The sequence below is a fragment of the Canis lupus genome, chromosome 4 (assembly GCF_048164855.1).
Source record: "Canis lupus baileyi chromosome 4, mCanLup2.hap1, whole genome shotgun sequence".
Classification (NCBI taxonomy): Eukaryota; Metazoa; Chordata; class Mammalia; order Carnivora; family Canidae; genus Canis; species Canis lupus.
Genome location: NC_132841.1, coordinates 40,721,010 through 40,745,912, shown reverse-complemented (window position 1 = coordinate 40,745,912; position 24,903 = coordinate 40,721,010). Strand labels below are relative to the sequence as shown.

At 38.6% G+C, this 24,903-nt stretch overlaps 1 protein-coding gene and 1 non-coding gene across 7 annotated transcripts in view; one reads left to right on the top strand and one right to left on the bottom strand.

Annotated features, from left to right (window-relative positions):
- The window catches only part of UBTD2 (ubiquitin domain containing 2), a 71,507-nt gene that overhangs the window by 21,075 nt on the left and 25,529 nt on the right, over positions 1-24,903 (bottom strand). The window contains exon 2 of one of the 6 annotated variants that reach the window (XM_072824166.1): positions 14,562-14,636. The exons of the other annotated variants lie outside the window; for them this stretch is intronic. The gene's annotated coding sequence lies outside the window, so the exon portion shown is untranslated. The remainder of the gene's footprint in view (positions 1-14,561; positions 14,637-24,903) is intronic. 6 annotated transcript variants of the gene reach the window in all.
- On the top strand, positions 5,234-5,337 carry LOC140632782 (U6 spliceosomal RNA). Its single transcript, XR_012030471.1, has one exon. It is a non-coding gene; the product is annotated as a U6 spliceosomal RNA (small nuclear RNA).

Sequence of the window (24,903 nt, the reverse complement as noted above, 5' to 3'; positions counted from 1 at the left end):
TTAAGTTTCTTTTTTTTTTTTTTTTTTAAAGATTTTATTTATTCATGAAAGATACAGAGACACAGGCAGAGATAGAAGCAGGCTCAATCCAGGGAGCCCGATGTGGGACTCAATCCTGGGACTCCAGGATCACACTCTGGGCTGAAGGCAGACACCTATCCGCTGAGCCACCCAGCATCCCTAAAAGCTTCATTAAGGGGTGTCTGGGTGGCTCAGTTGGTTAAGTGTCTGTCTCTTGATCTCAGCTCAGGTCTTGATCTCAGGGTTCTGAGTTCAAGCCCTGCATTGGGCTCCACACTGAGCATGGAGCCTACTTAAATAAATATACAAATAAAATAAAAAGCTTCATTTTAAACTAAATGCAATTTATTGCCTAACATATCTTTATTAAATGAACTGGGGAAAAATGGATATTTAGCAAAAGCATTTAAACTATGTTCTTGTGAAAACATTTAGGGTTTTATAGGGATTTAATATTTGTAAAGCACCAAAAAAGGATTGGTATATAATAAAACTGCAAATATGTGTTTGCTAAGTAAAAATAAATTTGGGAATACTATATATATGAAATCAAAAGCCTTGACATGTTTTTCAAAAATATACAGGCTAAGTCTTTTCTCATAACTTCTGAATAGAACTTGACATTCTAAGAATTTAACATAAAGTGCCTTCCTCAGTTTTAAAAAGAACTGTTCTATGATTGTCATGCACATCCTGTGCATTTATGAGTATATTTTCTAGAAATTGGTCACCAAATGTTGTGCTTCGATTTTAGCTGACATCACAAACTTGAATTTCTGAAAATACCTAGACGCAGAAATCAACCTAGCAGCGAAGAAGCTATGTTTTTTTTGTTTTTGTTTTTTTTAATTTATTTATGATAGGCACAAAGTGAGGGAGAGAGAGGCAGAGACACAGGCAGAGGGAGAAGCAGGCTCCATGCACCGGGAGCCCGACATGGGATTCGATCCCGGGTCTCCAGGATCGCGCCCTGGGCCAAAGGCAGGCGCCAAACCGCTGCGCCACCCAGGGATCCCAGAAGCTATGTTTTTTTTGCACCAAGTCAGTCATTCTCAATTATGAAGAAAACGAAGTAAACTATGTATATTCAATTAGATTATATCTCATGCTGTGATACTTTCAGGTTTATCTCTCATACATCACCTGACTCCTGACACCAAGACAGATGCTCAGTATCATTCATATATCTGGGACTAAGTACAGTATTATGCTCTAACAATAGATTTAAACAGGAAACAGTTCTTATTCCCCAAATTTCTGTTTTAAATCTTTAAACTGCAGGCAACCAAGCACATTGTTTTTTATTTTTTATTTATCTCTTTAAAAATATTTTATTTATTTATTCATGAGAGACAGAGATAGAGAGATAGAGATAGAGAGAGGCAGAGACACAGGCAGAAGGAGAAGGCGGCCCCATTGCAGGAAGCCCACCACATTGTTTTTTAATTCCATGGTTTAACATATAATAAAAGATTAATAAAGAAACCTAATTATTTTATTCAGAAAATACCCTTCTTTCCCCCATCAATCCAGTTACTTTCTTTTTTATTAAAAGATTTTATTCATTTATTCATGAGAGACACAGCAAGAGGCAAGACACACAGGCAGAGGGAGGAGAAGCAGGCTACATGCAGGAGATCCTGGGACTCCAGGATCACGCCCCGAGCCGACGGCAGATGCTCAACCACTGAGCCACCCAGGCTCCCCAAGGCAGTTATTTTCTAAAACTTTGCCAAAAACTCACCTTCTCAGAAGCCTCTTAATCACATTCATCGACTCATATTATTTTTCCTTATAACTGGTCAGCACTTCTTCCCACTCTGATAAATAGATCGATCTAACATGCAGTTTGCTTCTCGGGATCTATTATCTTAAATATTTATTTTTACTCGACAATTGAATGCGTTTGGCAAAAAAATTCACTTTGGCATTCTATTGATAAAAAACAATGATCTCAGAGCAATTGGGTGGCTCAGTGGTTGAATGTCTGCCTTTGGCTCAGGGTGTGATCCCACTGTCCTGGGATGGAGTCCCACATCATGCTCCCTGCATGTAGCCTGCTTCTACCTCTGCCTACATCTCTGCCTCTCTCTCTGTGTCTCTCATGAATAAATAAGTAAAATCTTTAAAAACAAAACAAGAAACAATGATCTCTAAAATAAAGTATGTTTATAGTTATTTTCCTTCTTTTGGTTCCTTGCTTTAATAGAGACTCTTCAGGGCACCCAGGTGGCACAGCGGTTTAGCGCCTCCTCTTTGGCCCAGGGCGTGATCCCGGAGTCCCAGGATCAAGTCCCACATGGAGCTCCCTGCATGGAGCCTGCTTCTCCCTCTGCCTTTGTCTTTGTCTCTGCCTCATTCTCTCTCTCTCTCTCTCTCTCTCTCTCTCTCTGTCTCATGAATGGATGAATGCATACATAAATGAATGAATGAATGTATAAAATAGTAATAATATTGGGACTCTTCAAATGAATAAAGGAGAAGCCATAGAATATAAATATCATGATATGACTCATGTACTAATAGCTTTAACAGATTAAAAAACAGAGCATTCCATTTCGCTAACACAACATCCTAAGGGAAAAGACTGAATATTTAAAGAGCTCACCATCAAAGGACAAAATGTTGTTTCAAAGAATTCTGAAAACATGAAAGTAACAAGGAATAGGATTGGTATAATGTCCCTATAATTAGATTGATTAGAGTCTGAAGATCATGAAAACGAAAGGGAAATTTTTGTCACTCCCAAGAATTAAGAATAGATCCCACAGAACTCTTCCGTAACAGATGGTGCTGGCCTAAAATGATACTCATATTTTATTCTCATGTAAATTTAGAATGCACTAACAAACACACACATACTACATATATTCCCTTTACCTAAAGCAACTATCAAAATAAACATAGGGAGATAAATGCTTAAACTAACAGTACCAACATACCAACAGTCGAAACCATTTCCCATAACTTCTCTAATATCTGAGAATTTAGATGTGGAAGAGATATTAGATAGTAGCAGCCAACTTTATTATTTGACAGGAAGGTAAGGAAGACCGAACAAGGATAAATGACTTGCTCAAGATCAAAAAGAGCCAAAACTAGAACCCAGATGACTAGATTCAAAGTCCAGAGTTCTCTTTGCATCATAGCACTCCATGTCTAACCAAGGCTGAGAAATGTGGTTTTCTTTACATACCAAATCAATTATAAGCGTCATTCAAAATAAAGCATGTGTTGTTTTTCTAGCAGCACTGATCTTTCATAGGCTTTGTTAGGACCAATGGAATGTCTCCGATTGGACAAAGGAAAAGCTAATTGAGCAGTACCAGATCCCCAACCTATCTCATCTACCACCTAATTAATTTCTTTGGAGAGATCATGCTTACTAAAGAGAAATCCTGAATAAGGGAAGAGGTAATGCAGTTTTCTAGTTTGTCAGTTTCAACTTGTAAGTCCTCAGCACCTGTAACAGATTAGGCACCAAACATCATATGTATGCATATCTAAGTAAATACACCATTTTAATGCTATCTTATAAAAAGTAAGAACATAATTTTAAAGGCATATATATAATTTCTAATGTTGTCTGAACTAGTTTTATTGAGGGGGGGGCAGATAAACAAACATGGTCTCCTGGCCCTGTTTTTTTTTTTTTTTTAAAGATTTTATTTATTTATTCATAGACACAGAGAGAGGCAGAGACACGGGCAGAGGGAGAAGCAGGCTCCGTGCAGGGAGCCCGATGTGGGACTCGATCCTGAGTCTCCAGGATCACACCCCAGTCTGCAGGCGGTGCCAAACCGCTGCGCTACCGGGGCTGCCCTGGCCCTGTTTTTTATTTATTTTATTTGTTATTTACCTTTTTTTAAAATTTTTATTTATTTATGATAGTCACACACACAGAGAGAGAGCGAGAGAGAGAGGCAGAGACACAGGCAGTGGAAGAAGCAGGCTCCATGCACCGGGAGCCTGACGTGGGATTCGATCCCGGGTCTCCAGGATTGCACCCTGGGCCAAAGGAAGGCGCCAAACCGCAGTGCCACCCAGGGATCCCCTGGCCCTGTTTTTTAAAGTATAAATCCACTTACCAATGGCCTGAGCATACCAATAGGCAAGAGGAAAGCCAACCTACAACATAGTATGTCCAATGACTTTTTTTTTTATAAATTTATTTTTTATTGGTGTTCAATTTGCCAACATACAGAATAACACCCAGTGCTCATCCCGTCAAGTGCCCACCTCAGTTCCCGACACCCAGTCACCCCCACCCCCCGCCCTCCTCCCCTTCCACTACCCCTAGTTCGTTTCCCAGAGGTAGGAGTCTCTCGTGTTCTGTCTCCCTTTCTGATATTTCTCACTTATTTTTTCTCTTTTCCCCTTTATTCCCTTTCACTATTATTTATATTCCCCAAATGAATGAGACCATATAATGTTTGTCCTTCTCCGATTGACTTATTTCACTCAGCATTAATACCCTCCAGTTCCATCCACGTTGAAGCAAATGGCGGGTATTTGTCGTTTCTAATGGCTGAGGAATATTCCATTGTATACATAAACCACATCTTTTTTATCCATTCATCTTTCGATGGACAACGAGGCTCCTTCCACAGTTTGGCTATTGTGGACATTGCTGCTAGAAACATCGGGGTGCAGGTGTCCCGGCGTTTCACTGCATCTGTATCTTTGGGGTAAATCCCCAGCAGTGCAATTGCAGTATGGCAGATCTATTTTTAACTCTTTGAGGAACCTCCACACAGTTTTCCAGAGTGGCTACACTAGTTCACATTCCCACCAACAGTGTAAGAGGGTTCCCTTTTCTCCGCATCCTCTCCAACATTTGTGGTTTCCTGCCTTGTTAATTTTCCCCATTCTCACTGGTGTGAGGTGGTATCTCATTGTGGTTTTGATTTGTATTTCCCTGATGGCAAGTGATGCAGAGCATTTTCTCATGTGCTTGTTGGCCATGCCAAGGACTTTTCTTAATGGGCGAGTCTCTTTTAAAATGTTACACAAATGGGGCAGCCCCGGTGGTACAGCGGTTTAGCGCCGCCTGCAGCCCAGGGCGTGATCCTGGAGACCCGGGATCAAGTCCCACATCGGGCTCCCTGCACAGTGCCTGCTTCTCCCTCCGCCTGTGTCTCTGCCTCTCTCTCTCTAGCTGTGTCTCTATGAATAAATAAAATCTTAAAAAAAAAAAAAAAGTTACACAAATGTGCTCACTTTGGCAGCATACTTACTAAAGTTGGATCGATACAGAGATTAGCATGGCCCTCACAAAGGGATGACATGCAAATTCACGAAGCATTCCATATTAAAAAAAAAAAAAAGTGGGATCCCTGGGTGGCGCAGCAGTTTGGCGCCTGCCTTTGGCCCAGGGCGCGATCCTGGAGACCCGGGATCGAATCCCACGTCAGGCTCCCGGTGCATGGAGCCTGCTTCTCCCTCTGCCTGTGTCTCTGCGCCTCTCTCTCTCTGTGACTATCATAAATAAATAAAAATTTAAAAAAAAATTAAAAAAAAAAGTTACAGAAACATACAGTTAAACCCCACAAATGCACAGAAAGTAAGCCCCAACTTTGCTTGGAAGGCTGAAATTACATAAAATTGGAACTAAGAATATTGTCACGTAACAGGAGCCCACTGTACCTTCTAAGAAATATATGAAATTTTCAGATGGTTCATTCTACTGAGTTGGGGGAATGGTTTTATCTTGAATTACATTCTTTGCAATGCAAGGACCTTTACTTCTATTAATTTATGGGTAGTTCAAGGGATAGAAGTACACACAAGTCAAGGATGCCCATCCTCCCAACTATTTAACCTTGTTTTGAAAGTGTTAGCCAGCATAATCAGACAGAACAAAACAATCAGAAGTGTAAGAACCAGAAAGGAAGAAGTAAAACCATCTCTAATTGCAGATGATATGATTGTGTGACTGAAAATACAAGAAAATCAGTCCTCAAATTGCATAAAAATCAATATGGTAATAAGATATAAAATATAAGGGCAGCCCGGGTGGCTCAGCAGTTCGGCGCCTTCAGTCCAGGGCCTGATCCTGGAGACCCAGGATCAAGTCCCACGTCGGCTCCCTGCATGGAGCCTGCTTCTCCCTCTGCCTCTCTCTGTATCTCTCATGAATAAATAAATAAAATCTTAAAAAAAAAGAAGATATAAAATGTAAGCCTTATATACATAAAATATCCAGCTAGAAGATATAATAGAAAAGATCCCATGTATAACAGTAACAGAAAATATACAATACTTGGAATGCAACACCTATTATTAGGATATATTTTTTAAACTCCTGAAAGTCCCACAAGTAGACAAGACTTTAACAAGATTAAGATATCTCTTGTACTTGGACATTAACATTATAAAGATGTTAATTCTTTCCAAGTGAATATCTACATTTAACACGTTTCCAATGAAAATAATTTTTTTAAAAATTTTATTTATTTATTCACTCAGGAGAGACACAGAGAGAGAGAGAGGCAGAGACACAGGCAGAGGGAGAAGCAGGCTCCATGCAGAGAGCCTGACGTGGGTCTCGATCCCGGGTCTCCAGGATCATGCCCCGGGCTGAAGGCAGCGCTAAACTGCTGGGCCACCCGGGCTTCCTGAAAATAATTTTTAAAAAACTTTGAAGCTAGATGAGTTGATTATAAAAACAAATGGGTGAGAAGAGCTAGGAGAATCTTGAAAAAGCAGCACAACAAAGGGGCTGGCATTACAAATATTAAATACAACAAATATTAAAACATAAAACCGCTACAATTCAAAGTGTGTAAGGCATATGAATATTTAGAATATAATGCAGTTCAGAAAAAAATCCATATATACATGGATATTTAATATATGACAGAGATTTTATCTTAAACTGTTGGAAAAAAAGGCATTTTAAGTAACAGTGTTAGGACTGGATAGCCATTTGGAAAAAAGATAAAATTGGGTCAACATTTTAAACTGTATACCAAAATAAATTTTACATGAATCAAAGGTCTAAATGTAAAAACTGAAATAATGTATGTACTAGAAAATATAGATAAATTTCTCCATAACCAAGGATAACAAATGCTTTTCCAGAAGCAATGAGAAAAGACTTAATCTTCATATGGGGGCAGGAGGAGTCAAAATACAAATGACTAGCCTGGAGAAAGTATCCATAACTTCTATCACAAAGGGCTGATCTCTATAGTATAAAAAACTAAAAGTGGAGAAGACAAAAAGCAAAACCTGTTAAATGAAAAATGGGCAAGAGGTGTGAAGATCCAGTTCAAAGAACAAAAAAGTTAAATGATGTATAAAATAATTTCCAATCTCCTTCATAAGAGAAAAGTAAGTAAAACTTGCTTGTTACTCTTAGGCAACAATTCACGAATCTGACACTGGTAAGGTGTGGAAAGTAAGATATTTTCCTACATTTGAGGTAGGAGTCTGAGATCCCATAGGATTATTATCCAAAGGATTCCCAATGGAGGGAGAATTTGGCAACATCTAATATAATCAGTTATTTATCCATTGAGCCAGCAATTCCAGTTTTGGGATTCTGCTTTCAAGATATACTCCATGTAGGAGCACCTGGGTGGCTCAGCTGGTTACCCATCTGCCTTTGGCTCAGGTCATGATCCCACGGTCCTGTGATGGAGTCCCACCTTGGGCTCCCTGCTCAATGGGAGTCTGGTTTTCCCTCTACCTCTGCCTCTTCCTCCCCTCTTGTATGCTCTCTCTCAAATAAATAAGTAAAATCTTAAAAAAAAAAAAAAGATATACTCCACGTAAATATGAAAGATTATTTCCTACAAGCTTGTTCGTATTAGATGCAATCTAATGGATGTATATGGTACAATATGATGAAATATAATGCAACTGTAAATATAGAATAGCAGAAAATTAAATATATATATATAGTGATACATTTTGTTTAATAGGAGAAACAGCTACCTCTCTATATATCTGGTTTTATAAAAATCAAAAACAAAAAAAGCACATACACTGGAAGAATAAACCAGAAATTAATAAAAATGGTTATCTAAAAGGGCTATGGGGTAGAAGAGACAGAGATGGGAGCAAGACTTCCAAGTATAGCTTTTTACAGATGTGACTTTTGAAAAATTGTAAATGTTTTACATTTTCAAAATAAAATCAAACCAAAAAAGTAAACTCTAATATTGAACACAGAACTAAATGAATCTGTGTATCAAATGTTAACATAACCATATATAGAAAATAATTATTTCAAGTCAGTTTTGAACATGATACTCTTATCATACATCTTTAGTGGGGTAAGTTTTTTCTTTTTTTTTTGAGGGGGAGGGAGAGAGGGAGAGAGAGAGAAAGAAAGAGAGAGAGAGAGAGAGAGAGAGAGAGAGAGAAAGGCAGAGACACACAGGCAGAGGGAGAAGCAGGCTCCATGCAGTGAGCCTGATGTGGGACTCAATCCCGGCTCGCCAGGATTACGCCCTGGGCTGAAGGTGGCACTAAACCGCTGAGCCACCAGGGATGCCCTAGTGGGGTAAGTTTTAAGGAACAAAAAAACAAACTACAAAAGTATCTTTAACTTCACTTAGCAGGTTAAAGTACTAAGAATTCATGTAGAATAGTAATTACTATAATTCTATAACACTGGATATTTACTATGGGATAAAACAAATAAAAAGCTATTAATATCAATAGGAACTGAACTTTTAAAAAAGTATTTATTTGAGAAAGAGCATGAGGAGGAGAAGGAAGAGGGAGGAGAAGCAGACTCTCTGTTGAGGAGGGAGCCTGATGTTGGCTCCATCCCAAGACTCTGAGATCATGACCTAAGCCAAAGGTAGATGCTTAACCCACTGAGCCACCCAGGTGCCCCAGGAACTGAAATTTTTAATAAGAATGAAAAATATATCAAATAAAACAAAAAACTTAGGTTAATTTTGAATTGTACACATCAATATGAACTCATAATTTAAAAAGTTTTTTACAGTTCTGTTGACTAAAAGGGCTTGGAAATAATGACAACCCAGCAGTAATAAGCATAGCTAGTTCCAGATTTTAGTTCTAAATACCACATCTGACTAAAAGCTCCTAGGGCATTTGGAGAAATGGCTAGTTTTATGACGAGGGTTGGAAAAATTAAAAGCAAGCCTGGGACATGTGGTTGGGCTGAGAGAACAAGAAAGTGCTCATTAACAAATGAGATCAACTCAAAGACACAAAGGCGACAGTATGAAGGAGACAACTGCTCCATCAATTTTGGAGCATAAAAAATAATGACTAGAATTGACTTTAATGTATTGAATAAATAAAAATTCACGAATCTTAATACTTCTAAAAGGGGGATATGGAAAAGAAAGGCTCTTTCTTACTGAAAAATGCCAGTGATGAAGAATGACATGTTTAAAACAATCATTCTTGGGCAGCCCGGGTGGCTCAGCGATTTAGCACCGCTTTCAGCCCAGGGTGTGATCCTGGAGACCTGGGATCGAGTCTCATGTCAGGCTCCCTACATGGAGCCTGCTTCTCCCTCTGCCTGTGTCTGTGCCTCTCTCTCTCTCTCTCTGTGTACCTCTCATGAATAAATAAATAAAATCTTTAAAAATAAATAAATAAAACAATCATTCTTTACAACCCCATAATTGATTAGGGAAAGGATCAGCAATAGATATACTAAAACATCATGGGTAACAGGACATACAAGCTGTCAGAGAATCACCCCGTATATTGCTAGTTACTAAGGAAAAATTACATTGTAGGTATCTAACACTCATTATTGAATGAAATAGCCAGATTCAAGCTCTTGATGCACTGCAATATGAAGTATAAAAAACAAAGACACAGTATTCTTATCCAGAATGTTTAACTGAATCTAGTTAAACTTCAAATCTGAACTTATTTATAGAAAATATACTATACTTCTATAGGATAAAGGAGAAAGGAGAAAGGAGAAAGGAGAAAGGAGAAAATTAAAGTGGCTTTAGACACGGCCAATTATCCACTGGAAGGCAAGACTTCCCAGTTGAGAACTAGTAGTCTACAACAAATGAGACAAAATGTGAACTGTGATCAGAACCTGATTTGAAAAAAGTTACAGAAGACATTTTGGAATAGCTGGATAAATCTGAAAAAGACTAAATAACAGATATCATTAAGAAACTACTTTTAATATTCTTAGGTATATAATAGCATCATAGAGATGTAGGAAAATAGTCTTATTAATGAAGGAAAGGCATGCTGAAGTTTTTAGAAGTGTCATGATGTTTACAACTTTCAAATAGTTCAGATGTTAAAAGGGAAAGTGTGTTGGGGCACCTGGGTGGCTCAGAGGCTTAAGCATCTGACTCTTGGTTTTGGGTCAGGTCATGGCCTTAGGGTTGTGAGACTGAGCCCTGAGTGGGGCTTGGCCCTCAGCGTGGAGTCTGCTTGAGATTCTCTCCCTTGCCTTCTGCCCCCTCTCCTGCTTGTGCACATGTTTTCTCTGTCAAATAAATAAGTAAATAAATAAATAAATAAATAAATAAATAAATAAATACTTAAGACAAACATGTAAATATAGAAAAATGCTAACTAAATCTACAAGGGGAGTACATGATGAGTGTTTATTATACTATTTTACGTCTGAACATTTTTACAATAATTTTTTTGGGGGGAAAAAACCCCAAACACTGAGAAGCAGTTAAGATTCGAATACAATAGAGACACCTGGGTTCCTCAGTGGGTTAAGAGTCTGACTTTGCCTCAGGTCATGATCTCAGGGTTCTGGGATCTAGCCCTGCACAGGGCTCCACACTCAGTGGGGGAGTCTGTTTCCTCCTGTCCTTCCCCCTCCTTGCACTTGTGCAGTCACTCTCTCTTTCAAATAAATACATTTTATTTTTATTTTTTTAAATAAATATTTTTTAAAAGATTTGAATATAATAAGGCACTTCAGTTCTGACCTTGCTATCTCATCACTTCTAGATGCTCAACATTATGTTTATAAAATTGTTGAAGTCACCCATGTTTGATTATAATAAAGAATCAGGGAACCGTAAGCTTACGATACCAAGCACATAATTCAGAAGCTAAATCTGTGCTACTCAAACTCCCAGTTTCAGAGTTCTATTTATAAATGTATGGCACATGCCTAATCCTCTCTCTTTTTTTTTTGTTTTTTGCCTAATCCTCTCATATATTCTCATGCTCAGATTCTAGTGCCTATCCTTGAGCACTGAAAACAGCCTGGACCATCTACAACACAAAATACAACAATTGAAGGGAAAGCTAGAAAACTCAAAAGGTCAAAGCAAAAGCAACAAAGCATCTAACATTATTAAATTACTTAGCCATGCATGGGCTAGAGATTATTTTGAACAAGGAGTTAATAAATAAGCAACAGTAACTAAAAAGAACACTAAATAGGGACGCCTGGGTGGCTCAGTGGTTAAGCTTCTGCCTTCAGCCCAGCGTGTGATCCTGGAGTCTTGGGATTGAGTCCCACACCAGGCTCCCTGCATGGAGTCTGCTTCCCCCGCTGCCTGTGGCTCTGCCTCTCTCTGTCTCTCATGAATAAATAAATACAACTTTTAAAAATAAAAAAATAAAAATAAAAAGAACACTAAATGAAAAACAATCCATTCACCAAGAAGAAGTGTACGCAACTAACAATAGGACTTCAAAGTATATGAAGCAAAAACTGATTAACTAAAGACCATTCCACAATTATACTTGGCTACCTCAACATTCTCTAATCAGCAACTGAAAGAGGGGAGATCCCTGGGTGGCTCAGTGGTTTAGCACCTGCCTTCGCCCCAGGGCGTAATCCCGGAGTCCTGAGATCAAGTTCCACATCGGGCTCCCTACATGAAGCTTGCATCTCTCCCTCTGCCTATGTCTCTGCCTCTCTCTCTCTGTCTCTCTCATGAATGAATAAAAAAAATCTTAAAAAAAAAAATCAGCAACTGAAAGAATAAGACACAAAGTCAGCAAGAATACAGAAGACAGCAAGAATATTATCAATCAACCTGACATAAATGACACTGATAGGACATTCCACACTACAAGGAAAGAATATATATTCAGGGATGCCTGGGTGGCTCAATGGTTGAGCGTCTGCCTTTGGCTCAGGGCATGATCCTGGGGTCCTGGGATCAAGTCCTACATCAGGCTCCCTGCATGGAGGCTGCTTCTCCTCCCTCTGCCTGTGTTCTCTGCCTCTGTGTGTGTGTGTGTGTGTGTGTGTGTGTGTATCTCTTGTGAATAAATAAAATCTTAAAAAAAAAAGAATATATATTCATATCAAGGGTATATATACCATTCACACCAAGATAGACAATATAAAACTTAAGAGAATGGAAATGACACAAAATAAGCTCTATAATCAAAATGGAATTAAAGGGATCCCTAGGTGGCGCAGCGGTTTGGCGCCTGCCTTCGGCCTAGGGCGCGATCCTGGAGACCCGGGATCGAATCCCACATCGGGCTCCCAGTGCATGGAGCCTGCTTCTCCCTCTGCCTGTGTCTCTGCCTCTCTCTCTCTCTCTCTCTGTGACTATCATAAATAAATAAAAATTAAAAAAAATGGAATTAAATTAGAAATTGATAACAGGGAGGCCTAGGTGGTTTGGGCCTAGGCTCAGGGTGTGGTCCTGGGATGGAGTCCCTCGCCTCGCATCAGGCTCCCCACAGGGAGCCTGTTTCTCCCTCGCTCTATGTCTCTGCCTCTCTCTCTGTGTCTCTCATGGATAAAGAAACAAAATCTTACAAAAAAAAAAAAAAAAAGAAGAAGAAGAAGAAGAAGAAGAAAAGAAGTCACCAGCACCACAGCCACGGGAGGGATCAGAACAGGGTGGAAGCTCTTTAAAAGCCTCATTCGCAAAATAAACTGTCATTTTTTTGGCCTATGTAGAAGTTCTCTGGGAAATACTGCTCATGGAGCTTGTCTTTATTTGACCTAACTTACAGCTTTCCCATAATGAACAGCCTTTTCCTGGGGGCATTTGTCAAAAACAATAAGCAGAAATTGTTTAACACTGCACCTGTAAGAAGTAGTGAAACATTTGGGGTAAGCAAGAAAGGCTAATCAAAGCCTGGGAATGAGATGTCCAGAAAAAGTGACATACTTCTGGAAAACTAAAAGGCTGCACATGCATAGGACTGTGGATATACAGGACTGTGTATACGTCCAGGAAAGACCAAGAATGTACTAAAGTCTCACTTCTAACTGATACTGCGACTGTATAAGCAGGAAGTAAGAGTTAAGGCACAGCAATAAACTACCTCAGTTTTAAAGGTGAGCTCCAAATATGAACATAGTCTTGCACTAAAGAATTAGGAGAGTTACTGGTTTTGCATTTTTAAAGAAATATATCCAATTATTAGCTCACCACTAAGCTAACTAAGCAGAGACTTCAGAAGCCGCACGTGGGGGCACCTGAGTGGCTCAGGGGTTGAGTGTCTGCCTTTGGCTCAGGTTGTTGATCCTGGGATCCTGGGATTGAGTCCCACATCAGGCTCCCCCACAGGGAGCTTGCTTCTCCCACTGCCTCTGTGTCTCTCATGAATAAATAAGTGAAATCTTAAAAAAAAAAAAAAAAAAAAAGCCACATCTAATAAAGAATACAAACGTTATAGAATTAGTTCAATACAGTCAGTGAAAAAACAAAACCAAAAAGCAACAACAAAAACAAACACTGAAGGAGAAGAATCTGACTTGAAGGGGTCATTATCTTAAATATTCAGTTTTTAACCAAAAAATTATGAGATATGCAAAGGAAGTATGGCCCACATACAAGGAGAAAAAAAAGCAGATAATAGAAACTGTCACTGAGAAAATCCAGACATTGGACTTACTAGAGTTTAAGTCAGCTAGCTATCTTAAATATGTTCAAAGAACTAAAGGAAACCATGTATAAAGAACTAAACAAATGAGAACTAAGTCTTCGTTGTTGTTTTTATAAAATTAGGCTTCATACTCAATGTGAGGCTTGAACTCACAACCCCAAGATCAAGGGTCATATGCTCTACTGAGTCAGTTTGGCAACCCTGAGAACCAAGTCTTAATAAAGAGATAGAAAGTATTATTTTTTAAATATAAGCATAAGTGACACACAATGTTACATTATTTTCAGGTGTACAACATAGTGATTCAACATCTCTATTTGTTATGCTCTGCTCACCCCAAGTGTAGCTGCTATCTGTCACCACACAACCTGATTATAATATCATTGACCATATTCCCTATGCTGTGCCTTTTATTCCATGACTTACTCATTCCATAACTGGAAGCCTGTATCTCCTACTTCCTTCTCGTTACCCATTTTGTTCCCTTCACCACTCACGAGATAGAGATAGAAACTATGTTTAAATCACGGAGTTGGGCAGCCCCAGTGGCCCAGCGGTTAGTGCCGCCTTCAGCCCGGGGTGTGATCCCAAAGACTCGGAATCGAGTCCCACGTCGGGCTCCCTGCATGGAGCCTGCTTCTCCCTCTGCCTGTGTCTCTGCCTCTCTTCTCTCTCTGTCTGTTATCAATCAATCAATCAATCATGGAGTTGAAAAGTGCAATAACAAATAAAAAATTCACCAGAGAGCCTCAGCAGCAGATCTGAGCAGGCAGCAGTCAGTGAACATGAAGATAGGCCCGTTGAGATGATCTAGTCTGAGGAACATTAAAAAAACGAAGGAAAATGAACAAAGCCTTGTCAAGAGACCTGGACAAATGGGGTGACTATTAAGATTACCAATATGTACACATAATGTGAGTCCTAGAAGGGAGAGAAAAAGGTGAAAGGAGTACTGGAAATAAAGGTGGTGCAAAACTTCTTATACATAATGCAAAACGTCGAACTACATAGCAAGTACAGTAACAAATTCTGAAATCCCTACCTAGACACATCAGACATCTTTAAACTGTCAAAAGCCAAACATAGAGATCTTGAAAGAACAATAAAGGGACTCATCACATATAAGACATCCTCAGAAGTTCAACAACTGATTTCTCATCAGAAGGCATGGAGGATAGAAGGCAGTGAGATGGCAAATTCAAAATAATGAAAAGTCGATTAAGAATTCTATATCCAGGAAAAAGTGTATTTTGAAAATTAAGGAACAAGTAAAACATTCCCAGATAAACAAAAGCTAAGAGGATTTTTTGCTAGCAGGCTAGCTCTGCAAAATATACTATAAGAAGTCCTTCAGGCTGAAATAAAAGCATACTCACCAGTAACCTGAACATACATGAAGAAATGAAAAACATCAGCAAAGGCAAATTTATATGTGTAAATATGTAATTTGCATTTATGTACTTACATATATAAATGCACACAGGTCAATATAAAAGCCAGCAAATAGGGCAGCCCAGGTGGCTCAGCAGTTTAGCGCCGCCTTCAGCCCAGGGCCTGATCCTGGAGACCCGGGATCAAGTCCTGCATCGGGCTCTCTGCATGGAACCTGCTTCTCTGCCTCTCTCTCTCTCTCTCTCTCTACACAGACATGTCTCTCATGAATAAATAAAATCTTAAAAAAAAAAAGCCAAAAAAAAAAAAAAAAGCCAGCAAATATGTAAATCGTTTCCTACTTGATTTTTTTTTTTTTAACGTAGGCCCCACACCCTCCATGGAGGGCAATATGTGGCTTGAACTCACAATCCTGAGGTCAAGATCTGAGCTAAGATCAAGAGTCAGATGCTTAACCAACTGAGCCAGCCAGGCGCCCATCCTGTCTTTTGATTTAAAAGACAATCGGAGGGATGCCTGGGTGGCTCTGGCCATTGAGGCAGTTGAGTGTCTGCCTTTGACTTAGGGTGTGATTCCAGGATCCGGATCAAGTCCCACAGAATCCCACATCGGGCTCCAGTCCCACATTGGGCTCCCTGTGGAGAGCCTACTTTTCCCTTTGCCTCTCTCTCTCTGTCCGTCAGGAATGAATAAATAAAATCTTTAAAAAATTGTATAGGGATCCCTGGGTGGCGCAGCGGTTTGGCGCCTGCCTTTGGTCCAGGGCGCGATCCTGGAGACCCGGGATCAAGTCCCACGTCGGGCTCCTGGTGCATGGAGCCTGCTTCTCCCTCTGCCTGTGTCTCTGCCTCTCTCTCTCTCTCTATCATAAATAAAAAAAATAAAAAATAAATTTAAAAAATTGTATAAAACAATAATTATAAATCTGTTTTTATGTACATACAATGTATAAAGATGTTATTTATATGTCAATAACAACATGAAGAGGAAGTGGAAGAGACTATATAAAAGTTTTGATATGTTATTGACATTAGACTGGTTTCAATTTTAACTAGACTGTTATAAATTAAGACGTTCATTATAATCTCCAGAGCAACCACTAGGAAAATGACTCACAAATATATGGTAAAAGAAATTACAAGGGAATTAAAATGATACGCTAGAAAATATCTAATACAAACTAAAGCATGAATAAATAAATAAATTAAAAAAAAATGTTTAAAAAAAACAAACTAAAGCATGAATAGAGGGATAGAAGAAAAAAAGGAATAAGATATGTAGCAAAAAACCCAGCAAAATGGCAGGTATAAATACTATCTTACTAGTAATTACATGAAACATAAATATTAAGCATTTTAAGAAAATGTTGAAATTTATAGGGGCACCTGGTTGGCTCAGTCAATAGAGTATGCAACTCTTGATCTTGGGGGTATAGGTTTGCCCCACATTGGGTATACAGATTACTTAAAATAAGTTTTTTTTGAATCTTAAAAATAATGTTGAAATTTACAGAACGGACAAAAAAACCATCATTGAACTATATGCTGTCTATAAGGAATATTTTAGTTTTATTTTTTAAAAGATTTTATTTACTTATTCGTGAGAGACAGAGGCAGAGACACAGGCAGAGGGAGAAGCAAGCAGATTGCCTATAGGGAGCCTGATACAGGATTCATTGAGGACCCCAGGATCATGACCTAAGGCAAAGGCAAATGCTCAACCACTGAGTCACCCAGGCACCCCATAAGAGACACTTTAGATTGAAAAACACACTTAAGTTGAAGGCAAAAAATGGAAAAAGATATACTGTGCAAGTAGTCACCAAAAGAGAGCTGGAGTGGTTAGAGAAAATAGACTATATAACACATTTTTATTAGAGACATAGAAGGATATTTTATAATAGATCAATTAATTAGTTAGATATAGCACTTATAAACATATATGCCCTTAACAGAGTCCCAGAACATATGAAGGAAATACTGACAGAACTGGAGAGAAAATTCTACCATTGTTAGAAATCATGATCTCCATTTTCAATGATGGATAGACTATCTAGACAAAACATCAATAAAGAAACAGATGACTTGAATAATACTATAATTCAACTAAATCTAACAGATATATAGAACATTCCACCCAACAAGAGCAAAACACATAGTCTTCTTAAGTGCACATGGGAATTCTCCAGGATAGACTAATAAGTTAGGTAACAAAACAAGTCTCAATGAAAGTAAGACTCAAATCATACAATCTATATTCTCTGACCATAACGGAATGAAGAAGGAAAACTGGAAAAGTCACAAATATATGGAAATTAAACAATACCTTCATATCCGATGGATCAAATAAAAAAATCACAAGGAAATGAGAAAAGACAAATGAAAGCAGAAACACAAAATACAAAAACTTATGGGATATAGAAAAGCAATGCTCAGAGGGAAAGAACTCAATAACCTAACTATACACCTTAAGGAACTAAAAAAATGAGCAAAGTAAACCCAAAGCTAGCAGAAGGAAGGTAATAATAAAGATTAGAGCTGAGATAAACAGTCAATAAAGCCAAAAGTTAGTCCTTTGAAAAGATCAACAAAATTGTCAAACTTTTAGCTCAATTAAGAATAAGAGAAGCCATAAATAACAAAAATCAGAAAAGTGCAATTATTGTATTACTGACCTTACAGAAATAAAAAAGGATTATAAAACTAGAATACTGTGAACAATTAGTTGTACACCAGCAAATTAAATGATCTAGATGAAATGGACAAGTACTGAGAAACAAATGATCAAAATTGACTTAAGAAGAAAGAGGGGCGCCTGGCTGGCTCAGTCAGTGGAGTATACGACTCTTGATCTTAGGGTTAGGAGTCTGAGTTCCACGCTGGGAGTAGAGATTACTGAAAACAAATTGAAGGAGAAGGAGGAAGAGGAAGAACAACAACAGACCTATAACAAGAGATTGAATCAATAATCAAAGACCTCCCCAGGAAGAAAAGCCCAGAACAGGATGACGTCGCTGGTGAATTCTACTAAACATTTAAGGAATTAACACCAATCATTTTCAAATGCTTCCAAAAAAATAGAAGAGTAGAGAATACTTCCTAACTCATTCTATGAGGCTAGCATTACCCTAACCAAAGCCAGACAAAGATGACTACAAACAACCGCCACCTCCCCGGAAAGAAAACATTAGACCAAGATCCTATAAGAAGATATACAAAAATTCTCAACATAATACTAGCAAACCAAATTCAACAGCATAATAAACAGAATATAATACCATGACCAAGTGGACTTTGTCCCAGTAATGCAAGACTGGTTCAATATAAGAAAATCAATGGAATTAATATGCCATGTTAATAGAATTAAGGAAGAAAAAACATGCGATCATCTCTATGAATGCAAAAAAAAAAAAAAAAAAAGGGCAGCCCGGGTGGCTCAGCGGTTTAGCGCCGCCTTGGGTCCAGGGCGTGATCCTGGAGACCGGGGATCGAGTCCCACGTCGGGCTCCCTCCATGGAGCCTGCTTCTCCCTCTGCCTGTGTCTCTGCCTCTCTCTCTTTCTCTCTCTCTGTGTGTCTCTCATGAATAAATAAACTCTTAAAAAATAAAGAACACAAATTAAAAAAAAAAAAGCACTAGATAAAACTTAATATTCTTTCATGATAAAAGCCCTCATAAAGCTAGGAAGATTAGGGCACTTCCACAAAATGGTAAAGGGTCTTCATAAAAAACCCCACAGGGCAGCCCGGGTGGCTCAGCGGTTTAGCGTGCCCAAGGCGTGATCCTGGAGACCCGGGATTGAGTCCCACGTCAGACTCCCCACATGGAGCCTGCTTCTCCCTCCGCCTGTGTCTCTGCCTCTCTCTCTCTCTGTGTCTCTCATGAATAAATAAATAAAATCTTAAAAAGTACGGGATCCCTGGGTGGCGCAGTGGTTTGGTGCCTGCCTTTGGCCCAGGGCGCGATCCTGGAGACCCGGGATCGAATCCCACATCGGGCTCCCGGTGCATGGAGCCTGCTTCTCCCTCTGCCTGTGTCTCTGCCTCTCTCTCTCTCTCTCTGTGACTATCATAAATAAATTTAAAAAAAAAAAATTAAAACCTTAAAAAGTAAAAATAAAAAACCCACAGTTAATATCACACTCAATGAAGAAACACTGAAAGCCAAAGAAAGAATTAAACTCTTATTCTTGTTTAAACAGAGCAGAGAGGGAGAGAGATCCTATAGCAGTAACATGCAATAACTAGCGGCTCCTGTGTGGCTCAGTCAGTGGAGTCTGCCTTCGACTCAGGTCCTCAGGTTGTGATTCCAGCATCCTAGGATTAAGCCCCAGGTCAGGCTCCCTACTCTGTGGGAAGCCAGCTTCTCCCTCTCCTTTGCTGCTCCCCCTGCTTGTGCTTACTTTCTCCCTCTGTCAAATAAATAACTTATAAAAATATTTTTTTAAAAAAAGGATTCAATAACAAAAATGTACATTCTAAGTACCTGTGAGCTGCAATCTCTCTCTCTCTTTCTCTCTCTCACACACACACAGTATCTATTCTTTGGGAACTCAAAACTTTTTATTTAGTTCAGACATGTTTGAACTACTTAAAAGAATATATAAAAACATTAAATATCTGTATTTATGCAATATCTGCATTGATGTAGAAAGGCACTACATACAATGGAAAGAAACTAATCTCACTTCAAACGAGTTTTATGAGATATTCCAAATCTGAGAGCATATATACCAGTATGCATGCTGGTATAATTTATAAAGTAGTAATACTGTATATAAAATGTCAAATGTAAAACTAGTTACATTTAATCACTATGTATTTACATAGCTCTATACTGAGCTGGTGAAGTTGATGAGTCATCTTAAGGACAAGAAATATTGGGGGAAAAAAAAAAAGACAAGAAATACACTGAAGGGTAGGTATAATACCCCTGTTGGGAGAACCAAATTTTCACTATTCAAAAGAAGTCCTATAATGAAAAAAGAAAAACGAGAAAGAAAAAGGAAAGAAAAGGAAGAAAGAAACCAAATATGTAATAGTTCATTTATACAAAAAGAAACAGAAGGATAAACCAGAAACCAATAATACTGGTTACTTACCAGGGTGGGCGGAAACAAGAAAAGAAATAATGGGGGGAGGGGGCAGCACCTGGGTGGCTCAGTCGGTTAAGTGTCTGCCTTCTGCTTGGGTCATGATCCTGGGGTCTTGGGATTAATTTCCACATCAGGCTCCCTGCTCCTTGGGGAGCCTGCTTCTCCATATGTCTCTGCCTCCCTCTCTGTCTCTCATGAATGAATAAATATTAAAGGGGGGGCGGGGAGGATGGGTAAGAGCTAAAAATGGGAAAGGTAATGCTTCCCTGAGTATATCTTTTTGTCCAATCTAACTTTTAAAACTATGTTAATATTACACATACTCTAAATAAAATCAACAAAGAAGGAGGAAAACTACAAATGGAACACAAAAAGAAACAGATGAATCTAACTGTATTTCAAGTAATCAGCTTAATTATATTAAAGGCTGTATACCTAATCTAAACTTCAGAATTTTGTTAGTGATTTTACCCTTAAGCTAAAGACAAAAAATTGTAAACAGCTCCAGTTGGTAGCTTTGCTTTTCACAATAAAATGAATTAACAATTCCAGAACTACATCATATGTATTCTCAGACTGAGTAAATAAGTAAATATATTGTGGAAACTGAGAGTCAAGTTTTTTCACAGAGAGACAATTATAAATATAGGCAGGAGAATGCCAGATATCACTATGAACTCACTATTGTTGTTGTTAAAGATTTTATTTATTCATTCATAAGAGACACACAGAGAGAGAGGCAGATACATAGGTAGAGGGAGAAGCAGGCTCCATGTCAGGAGCCGGATTCAGGACTTGATCCCAGGACCCTGGAATCATGCCCTGAGCCAAAGGCGTCAGATGCTCACCACTGAGCCACCCAGGTGTCCAGAACTCATTGTTTTTAATACATAAAGAGATATATGTTTTATACATAAAGAGACAGACACATGTCTATATCTATCTATATTTCCCCCTTAATATATACATAGGATATGCATATGCCCTATACATTGTATATATATCCTATACATGCTAGAATCTGTATCTTTAACTATATATCTATGTATCTGTATCTATCCTAGCTCTTTTCACTGAGACAACCTAGAGGCAGTGACACTCCAATAGCACCAAATACACCTGGAATGTAGATCCTGGCTTCCAAATATCATTCTCCACTGAAAGGAACCAGGGATCCCTAGCTGATTTCAGGGCTCTGACAAGTAAAAATACAAGATGAGCCTGAAATATCTTGTTATGCCAGAAAACAAAGAAGTGCTCAACAACTAATGAAGGCATGTCAAAAGAACACAGTGGCCAGCTTGGAGGAGCTCCCACTGGCCAATATGGCACAATTTAAGCATCAAAATAAATAACAGTAAAAGAATATAGCTCGGAATAAAACAGAAAAGTGAAGTCCATACTAACTCTAAGTAAATGAATGTGGAAGACAAAAGGGTTTTCTTACATTAAATTTAATAATTATGAAATTATTGGAGCAGCTGGGTGGCTCATTTTGTTAAGCACCCGCCTTCACCTCAGGTGATGATCCCAGTGTCCTGGGATTGAGCCCCCATCAGGCTCTCTGCTCACCAGTGGAGTCTGCTTCTCCTTCTGCCCCTGCTCAAATAAATAATATCTTTAAAAATACATATAATTATTAATAATCATAAAAGTCATGAAATTTTAAAAAATCACCATTTGACAACCACCAAAAATTATTTGAGGCAAGAATTATCAATGGATAGGGCAGCTTGGGTGCTCAGCAGTTTAGCACCACCTTTGGCCCAGGGCATGATCCTGGAGAGCCAGGATCGAGTCCCACGTCAGGCTCCCTGCATGGAGCCTGCTTCTCCTCTGCCTGTGTCTCTGCCTCTTTCTCTCTCTCTCTCTCTCTCTGTTTCTCATGAATAAATAAATAAAACCTTAAAAAAGGGATTATCAATGGATAAAGCTAGTACCTGTTTGATAAGAAACAAAATATTTACATAAACTCAATCCTCTTACTAGATACTTATTTGCCCAGGGAAAAAGTTACATGAAAAAACATGGCCGGCACCATAAGTGATCAAAATTAACATCACCAATAATGGAAAAACAGACATTATGTGACTCCTGACATTATGCACTGAGAAGGACACAATCTCTGCGGTATTCTAGCCTGAACTATACAATCATGAGGAATTCAAGCATAAAGAAACATCAGACAAATTCAAATAATAAACTCTCTGCAAAATAACTGGCCTGTACATTTCAAAATAACAAGGTCATTAAAACATCTCCAGAATTGCTCCAGATTAAAATGGACTAAAGAGATATGACAACTAAATGCACGATCCTGGGAGATTTTCTTTGAATATCAGTGAAGACAATGATGAAACTGAGTAAAATCAACAGAGCAAGTATTAGCATTATATCAATATTAATGCCCTGATTTTGGTAACTGTATTGTGGTTATATAAAAGAATGTCCTTGCTCTTCTGAAATACACTTAAGGGGGGCGCCTGAGTGGCTCAGTTGGTTAAGCATCTGCCTTCGGCTCAGGTCAGGATTCCCAGTTCCTGGGACTGTGCCCCGTGTCAGGCTCCCTACTTAGCAGAGAGTCTGCTTCTCCCTCTCTTTCTGGTTCTCCCCACTGCTTGTGCTCTTGTTCTGTCTCTCTCAAATGAATAAATAAAAAATCTTAAAAAAAAGAAAAAAGGAAATACACACTTAAGCATTTGGGGTAAAAAGGTTTCCTATCTGCAACTTAATCAGATGGTTCAAGATATAAGTATTTACACATTTGTAAATATATAAATTAAGATTATCAAAGCAGATGTGATAAAATGTAACATTTGAGGAAACCTGAATGAAGGATATACAAAACTTCTTCCTACCATTTTTGCACCTTTAAGTCTGATATTATTTTAAAATAAAGTAAAACAAACAAAAAAGACCTGTGGCCCTTTGATAATTCCTTGGATACAGATTTGGATTTTGGAGAGCAACAATGACATTAACCTAGATCTCACTAAGCCCAAAGACGCAGAACACTGTAAAGGTGTGGACTGTGTCTAGATGGAGGGAGATTTTTTTTTTTTTTTTTGAGACTTTCCTCAACCAATTCAAAATTCTTCAGGAATTTGCAGGAATGTTTCTGTAAGCATTTAGAAGACCCTGCAGGGAATGAACCCTGTTACTCTAATTATACCATCATGGGTATAGAAGTTAGCAGTTTGTCACAAAATGTTGCTTTTCTCAGAAATAGTAAATCAACAGAGAATAACTACAGCCCAGCTACTGTGTAGAGTGCTATCTATCTATATACTGTCCTACAGAATGCTCTCAACTCCAGTATAATCTCCATCTTAAAATGAGGAAACAAAAGGTAAAATACTTAGGTAAGGAAGACGATAAGGGAAATGACAATAATAAGTCTAATTGGATTGTTCCAAAGATTAATGAGGCAATATTCCTCACAAATTTAGAACATTTTCTAGCATAAAAAAAAATACCTAAATGTTTGTTAAATTAATAAAAATAAAAAACCTCCCAAAGATCATAAAGCTAACTGATACAGCTGAGATTCAAACCCAGATTGATGGACTCCAAGTTTCATATTCTTAGCCACTAAGCCTATACTGAATCATGGTTGTTGTTTTTTTTTAATTAAATATTTTATTTATTTATTCATGAGAGACACAGAGAGAGAGGCAGAAACACAGGCAGAGGGAGAAGCAGGCTCCATGCAGGGAGCTCAACATGGGACTCAATCCCAGGTCTCCAGGATCACGCCCTGGGCTGAAGGTGGCGCTAAACTGCTGAGCCACCCAGGCTGCCCTGCATCACGGCTTTAAGACTTACTGGGTTAGGGCAGCCCCAGTGGTGCAGCGGTTTAGCGCCACCCGCAGCCTAGGGCGTGATCCTGGAGACCGGGGATCGAGTCCCACGTCAGGCTTCCTGCATGGAGCCTGCTTCTCCCTCTCTCTGAATAAATAAATAAATCTTAAAAAAAAAAAAAAAAAAAAAAAGACATACTGGGTTAAATGTTCAACTTTCACCTACCCTCTCAAAGGGAACCTCATGATAATCTATTTGTCAGGTCGCAGGGACCTATAAGGTTAAAGGTGTGAACAAGTACTTAGGATGGCACAGCAAGTTGGCATGAATCTTAAACGCCCAACTACCTGCTATTTTCCAGACAGCATACACCAGTTACCAAAAGCATGCTGATGCCTGTACCAAGGCACTGTCAAGAAAAATACAGTTTCCTAAGACACCAGTGATCCATAAGACTCTATTCAAGAAGGGTCTCCATTTTCAACCTGAAGTCTCCTTTGCTTGAAAAATTGGCAAAAATGTGGGTAAATATGGTTACTTGAATTATACTCATTTGCCAAGTCCTTTTCTTTTAATGGGTTTCTAAATGCAATCAAAGCCCTCTTACTTTTAAGAACAGGTCAGAAAAAGAAAAAAAGAACAGGTCAGAATCAAAGAGTATGTTCACTGGAACTATAGAACATATGGTATTTTGGCTTGTTCAAGATTTTGCCACAAAATCTGTAAAGGCAGAACTAGGATTCAGTCATCAAATTCTCTCTCTCCACCAACTTATACAAAAGTATAACTGTGGAA